This window comes from Rutilus rutilus (genome assembly GCF_951802725.1).
Source record: "Rutilus rutilus genome assembly, chromosome: 11".
Lineage (NCBI taxonomy): Eukaryota > Metazoa > Chordata > Actinopteri > Cypriniformes > Leuciscidae > Rutilus > Rutilus rutilus.
In genome coordinates this window covers 11,875,540-11,882,896 of record NC_140216.1, presented here as the reverse complement: position 1 = coordinate 11,882,896, position 7,357 = coordinate 11,875,540, and positions in this window count along the sequence as shown.

Below are 7,357 nucleotides of genomic sequence, written 5' to 3'. Positions count from 1 at the left end.
CACAAAAACTCCAAGCAACCACTCATAACACTCTAAAATCTCCCTTGGAACCACCCCAAACACTGTAGAAATTTAGTAAAATCCTAGCAATCAATAGCAGGTGTGGGCTCTAAGCAAAGATAGAAATCACTTAGTAGACCATATCACTTAAATAGTAAACACACAGAACACCCTAGCAACCACCAATAACACCCTAACCCCTTAGAAACCACTGAGCACCTGTCAACCAAAAAAAACCACTCTGCACACATCTGCATAGCAACGCCCTGGCAACTGCTCAGAACATACTAGCATCATGGAGGCCTTTTTTGCACAAGCAAGCATCACTCACATATTCTTCAAAAAGTGTAAAAGCCGAGTTTAATATGCACAGATTACATTGAATAAAAAATTTGACATCCAGATTCTTTCTTTAAGAGCTAATTAAAATACCAGAAAATCAAATGGAAATGTAATTCACTGTGTTTTTAAAAAGTAAAGGCACCATAATGGCCTTAATGCCCTTAAGAGATAGTTATTCATCTGTCGCTGATTCTTTATTCTGTCTATCTTCTCACACGGCTAGAGAGAATAGATCAAAGCTCGCGGACACATTGTTGACCTGTCATTTGTGTAGATCTGTCCATTTGCAGTCTATTCAGTTTATTCTCTTTGTCCAGTCTGCATGGTGCTGTTTGTCGAGACGCTGAGCGCTCCGCAGAGAGTTCAAAGGTTTCGTCCAGCTACTGTGTTGGGGTCACCGGGAGCTTGGCTTGGGGTCAGAGGTTGCTGGGGTACAGTAGGATCGTGTGTGACTTGGCACTCCATCACAGAGCGATGTGTGAGAAAGCAAAAGCTTTCTTTGAGGCCGCATCCTCTCAATTTGCTTCAAACCCACCTCTCATTCAACCTGTTGCTATGAGATTCGCTAGCAAGCACAGGCGAATTCAACCCCCCCGGGCAATTCTGTGCTTGTCCGTATTGTCCCGGTTGTGTAAGAGGTAATCATTAGACACCATTAAACGGCGGGAGCATTTAACAACTTGTTGGGTGGCTGAAAAAAAGATTGTCCATTCAGTTTTAACTCCCAAACCTGAGAAAGATGGAGACCGCGATGCTGTTAGAGGAGGGGGAAGAAATGAAAGAAAATACAGCAAAAATAAAAGAGGGCTGGGAAGTAAAAAGAGGGAAAACACAGTGAAGACATTAACAACCGGCTGCATATTGTCTGTTTCTCTTTTGTGTTGGAGAGAATGGGTGGAGCTCATTCAGAATGATATAGGGTGAGAAAGAGACAGGGCTAGAGGAACAGAAACATATAGTCAATGTTAGCTTGTAAATCCCACAAATGCTTAACTTCATTACATGGCAATTATCATCAGTAATTGGAAGGACAATGGCTTTGGCGTCGTTTCAGGGCCGGGATTCAGGGCAGAGGAGGAAGGCATGAAAGGGTCAGGCCTTTTACATATTATTAACTGAATAGGACCCTGGTTACAGTGAGAACAAAAGCAATGCATCTATTCTTCTGGAGTGGTTAAACTTTAGGCTTAATGTGAGTGGGAAGTGACCAATCTGTAAATGTTTCAGCCATAGTTTGATTGGTGGATGGGCGGAATGGGTTTAACCACTTTAGGGTCATGTATAGGTAAACGCAAGTTCACCTTGGTGATCTACTATTGCATAAATAATCGATTTACTGCGATCACAAATGGCTGACATAGCCCCATAGGAAAGAGAAATCATAAATTAGAACACTCTTATATCTAATTTGTTTCTCCTAGACATCATAGAATGCAAAATTTAGCGCAAATATTAATCTCATGTCTCCTCAGGTTTCTCAGAGATCTCTACAATGTCTCAAACTGTGCTCAAAGTCTGCAGTCAAGAGTCAGAAACCTCAACCATTTCTCATCAAATCATCCAAACCACATTATTTAGGCATTACCATATCCTCAAGAAACATTTCTTATTATTATCAATGTTGAAAAGAGTTGTGCTGCTTAATATTTGTGAAAACCATGATTTTTTATTTTATTTTTAGGATTCTTCTTTGTGTGTGTGGCTAGCACAAATCAATGCTTCTTGCATTTTTAAATATTTTTAGGATAAAGAAGTTTATTCCCTTACCTAAAATAATGAATCTTTATAGTAGGATATTATAGGTGGAATAATCTTTATTTATTCATCTGTGGAAAATGGGGTAAAAATATTATTGAAGTTGCCATATATGAGGCTATAACATTTAGAAGTTCTTCATATTAGCAGCACTATCCCACAGCACAGGGACGTCTTATTAAAGACTTCACTGTTTGCATAGTGCTGGCAACCAATCAACAGCCTTCATCTAGTCACGGCCTTTAGCGCTAATCCAGCTCAAACATTCGGCTTTATCTGTTTTGCCGTAAAAGACGGCAAAATCCGATCCAGTTACTCTTGACACATGCCAGTGTGCTCACTCAGTACCGGATGCTTTTTTAAAATGCCAGTGGACAGGTAGGAGGCGTAATAATATTTCGATTGATTGAGACCTTCCTCTTCTCAGGTTCAACCCGGCATAATAATGATATTGGCGGAGGTCAACAGTGCTTGGCTGCCATCATCACTAGCTTATTAACCCTGTGGCCCGCAGAGATCCACACAAACACATCGTACAAGAGGCTCATTCAGGCCTCAGGTTGGCCTGGCAGAGAGAGGCTGGGGTATTATAAGACCTAATCACGTCGAGGTCAAATATTTATGAAAGCTGCTTAAAAGAGAATGTGTTTTAAAGTCGATGCAGTTCAGAGTTAGCATAAACCCTCTTTAAGGATCCTGAACGATCAGATCCTGCTAATTCTAAAATAATGATGCTAATGCTTTTTGACTCCAGCAGGATCATTTGAAATGGTACTTGTTGCAGTGAAGTTGTAGAGTCTGAAAAGCTGAGCTGTTTGATAGTATTTAGACAGATTAGGTTTATTGACTGGAATGACGATAGACACCATCAATGCGCTCAAGCCAAGAGGAACACATTTTTCGGGCGTTAGGTCTTGACTTAACCAATTTGAATGTCATTGTAACAGTCTTATTGTTTAAATGAATTTTACTCTTAATTTAATCAGTAAGAAACAAACGAAATATCTATTAACATTTAATTATTTATTCTACATGTATTTACCGTCTGATAAGGGCCGTCCTTAGGTCGACACAACCGGTGCGACCGCGAACTGACTGAGGGGACAAACCCCACTGGAAGGCGAAACTAACCAACCGAGGAGGGCCCACGTCCTATAACTCGCACTGGGACGGCCCTGCCTCTGATGCATGAAAAACAGTAATATTGTAAAATATATTACAACTTAAAATAACTTTTAGATTTTAATGAATTTTAACTCTTTCCTCACCATTTATGGAAATTTCCAGCTTTCCGTGTTTTTCACTGTTTTAAGGTATAGGGTGCTTTTACACATTCTCTGGAAGAGTACTGAATCTTCAGATCAAAAGACATGTAAAGAAGCAGAAAAAAGCGATTAACATATGTAAGCAGATGCATATGTAAAACAACACGATGTATAAATACGCAGCATGTCAAAACTGCCTAATGTTACTGAATGAAATGTTGAAAGGTTGGAGCTAAACTATGCAGGACAGCAGCTCTCTAGGACCAAACTTGCCTACCCCTGACCCAGGATGAGCCATAGGACTGTGAAGCTTTGGGGGTGTTGATGGACTCAATCTTATCGATCTATGATCTACTCGTTCTGAATGCCATCAAAGTCTTTGACAAAAATGTTGCTTTTCTTTTTTTTTTGTACTTACCCACATCCAAGTGTTGATAAAAAAGAATGCATTAAACTAGAATTAAACAGTTTTAGTTTTTTTTTAGTTTTTTTTAAGCAGAGGGTCCTTTCTTCCTTTTTATATATTGCATGTTCAGATATTCATAACACAAAATATTCTGGGGGCCATGAAACTTTTATGAAAATGATGGCGGTGGCTGACAACAAAAAAAAAAAAAAAAAATGCTGGCTGGGAAAGAGTTAAAATGCTGTTAGCAAAGGTGAATTTTCAGCAAGCATTACTCCAGTCTTCAGTGTCACATGATCCTTCAGAAATCATTCTAATATGCTGATTTGCTGCCCAAGATATATTTCTTATTATTATCAATGTTGAAAAGAGTGCCGCTCAATATTTTTTGGAGGAAATCATTATACATAATTTCTGTTCGGCTTAGTTATTTATTCTACATTTATTTAACCCTCAGATGCTGCATGATGAGATGTCCTTTTAGAGTCTTTTCTTTTAGTCATTTCTAACCATTCAGGCTGTGATATTATATCTAAACCAGCAATGACCTTTGACCCTTACCCAAAATGCTATATAAATGTCCTCTTTATAGGCTATATAGGCTGCATCCGAAATTGCAGGCGAAAAACAGTAAAAGTTTAACCGAATTCACAGTACTCATAAAAGATTAGGCAAAAAGTACCTGGATGACCTACTTCTTCCGGCAAGATTTTGAAGTGTGCATACGATGGACACTTTGCTATCCCATGAGGCCACGGGAGAGGATTTATGAATGGCGGTGACGTGACGCTGATCAGGTCACATGATAAGTGCAACATGGCGAATGTAGTACATCCATATTAAATTCATAATACACACATTTATATGTAGAACATACTTTTTTAGCAAATGAAAATAAGTATACTCAAGGGAGGATCCGATTACAGACTTAGGCATAGTGTTTATAAGTTAAATATGACTGATGAAAGATCCTCTAAATATTTGATACGATCTTCTGTTGCTATTCTTGTTTTGAAGTAAAAAGTCAATTAAGATTTCCCAGTGCATCAAAGTTAATATCTATTTTTATCTATTAAAAATTGTGTTTCTCGGTATAAATTATGTGAGAGTTTCAATCACTTTTCTACTTGTACCATCTCTATTAGCTAAAGTCATTTCATCCTGTACTGTGCACCGGCTCTGTTCACTGCTGACTGTAATATACACCCGGATGATGAATTATTCTGGTCAGATCGGCCATGCAAACCCAAACATTCCTCAATCTCTCTCTCTCGGCTCTGAATGTTCTAGCAGGATGGACATAGGACGGGAACGAACAGATGTAGTTTACATCTGCCAGTAAATGGCACATGACACTAAGCTCTGTACGAATTTCCAGATGAGAACGGTTCTGCTGTTCGAAATGAATTCAGACTAGCACAGTCTGTAATCATCAACTAGCATAATTCTCTCACTATGAGAAGTGCCTTTGAAATGTAGTTGTGTTTCAACTATAGAAAAACAGTGGGAAATGTTAAAAGCTAGTAGTTTATCAAGAAAATGCTCCAGGTGGGTAAATTACATTATTTAGACTTTCTCAGATACACACACAGCCCTAGGTGTGTGTGTGTGTGTGTGTGTGTGTGTGTGTGGCTAATTAAAGAGCAGTTAGCTTTGTGGAGCAGGTTCCTGGAGAGGCACTCGTTACCCTGTCCATGTGTTTCTGACCCCCATCGTCACGTCAGTGTCCTTTCCTACAACACACACACTAATGAGCCATGAGGGGATTGAGTGAGTAGAGCAGAATAAATACTCACCGACCATCATATCAACACACACTCGGTGAGCGGGAATGGAATGATGTCATCTCAAACGTTTGACTGTCTAGACAGATTGTGTGAATATTTTGAGGTACCGTGTTAAGAGAGATACGTGTTTGTAGGGTATTGATCTGCCAAGGAAGAGACAACTGGGGAAAAAGAGAAAAATCAAAGTGTACAGTAGAAGAAATTGGTTTTAAAACAGACATTGCTGTTCACCTGTTAAGGGTGTGTGTGTGTGTGTACCTACTTAACTATATTTTGGCTACAAATTTGTACCCAGAAGTGACCAAAATCTCCAAAAACCTCTCTTTAGGGACATCCTCATTTGTAAATCTGTTGTGTGTGTGTGTGTGTGTGTGTGTGTGTGTGTGTGCAGCAGCCCATACAATCTGGATCACTCCTTTAATTCTTGCTCTAATCTTTCCGCTTTGGCCAGTATTATTATTATTGTACAGATTTTACAGGATGTAAAAAGATGAATTTCATTTAGATGTCAATTTTATTTGGACATTAAAGGATAACAAACAAAAAAGCTCAAATTTACGTTTATATGAATTAATAGGCTTGAGGTCAAAGGTCATTTTTGTGGTGGTTTTCTTATTGACCACCTTATTTTAAGAGGGTCCAGTTAAATTGCATAGTTGCGCATTTATTGGTTTAGTTTCTTAATCAATTTGTCAAGTCAAGTCAAGTCAAGTCAAGTATATTTGTATAGCGCTTTTCACAATACAGATTGTATCAAAGCAGCTTCACAGTATTAAATTAAAATAATACAACAAGGTTTGTTTCTAGTGGAATTTATTGATAAAATCAAATTAGATATCCAGAATATCCCCAACTGAGCAAGCCAAAGGCAACAGTGGCAAGGAACCGAAAAACTCCATCAAGTGACCTAATAGTGTCCTAAAACTCCATCAGGTGACCCAATGGAGAAAAAAAAACCTTGGGAGAACCCAGGCTCAGTCGGGGGCCAGTTCTCCTCTGGCGTTTATTAACTAGAGGCCGGATTGTAATTTGGACTGTAAGATTAAAAATATTATATGAATGCCTGGCTGAAGAGATGTTGTTTCATTTTTGTGAAAACAATTCCTGGTTCACAATGCATAGTAATCATCCATTGTGTGCATTGATTGAAAACTAAAAATCCTTCCATCTTTAGTGGCATACATACTGTATCTAAACTAGTGGCAAACTAAAACTAAACTAAACTAAATTGTGTTTCACTGTATGTCACATTCAGTCAAACTGTGCAAAAATTCCTCTAGTTCACCTGGCAGTATTTTAACATTAAAATATTCATAAGATGGGAAAATAAAGAATAGAGATGAGATGAGAATGTGGTTTATCCCAATGACCACTGTGCCTGGAATATCCTGTGTGTATAAATATTTTATTTTGTCCTCAATCTTATTCTTTCCTCTCTTATTTATATATATCTTACTTTTACATTTATTCAGTTTTATTTGTTCTTTTAACGAAGCATTGTCTTTTAGAGCAAGCCTCGTTTTTGGTCTAAATTAGCGACAAACACAGGGCATTTTATGGTTATTTAGTGTGGATTATTATGTTTTAAGCAAGTATTTATAGCATAACATGTGCACAAACAACTCATTAAGCCGAAATCCATTGGGAAACAATTATGAAGTAAACACAAAGAGTGCTGTAAATGAAGCCTCATTTAGAATAAAGTCGTATTTAACATTCTTTGGTAACTTTTTAAAGTTCTTATACTTTTTAGCTAATTGAGTGCAGAGCGTCTCAGCCGGTTGCATTATGAAGCATAAGTA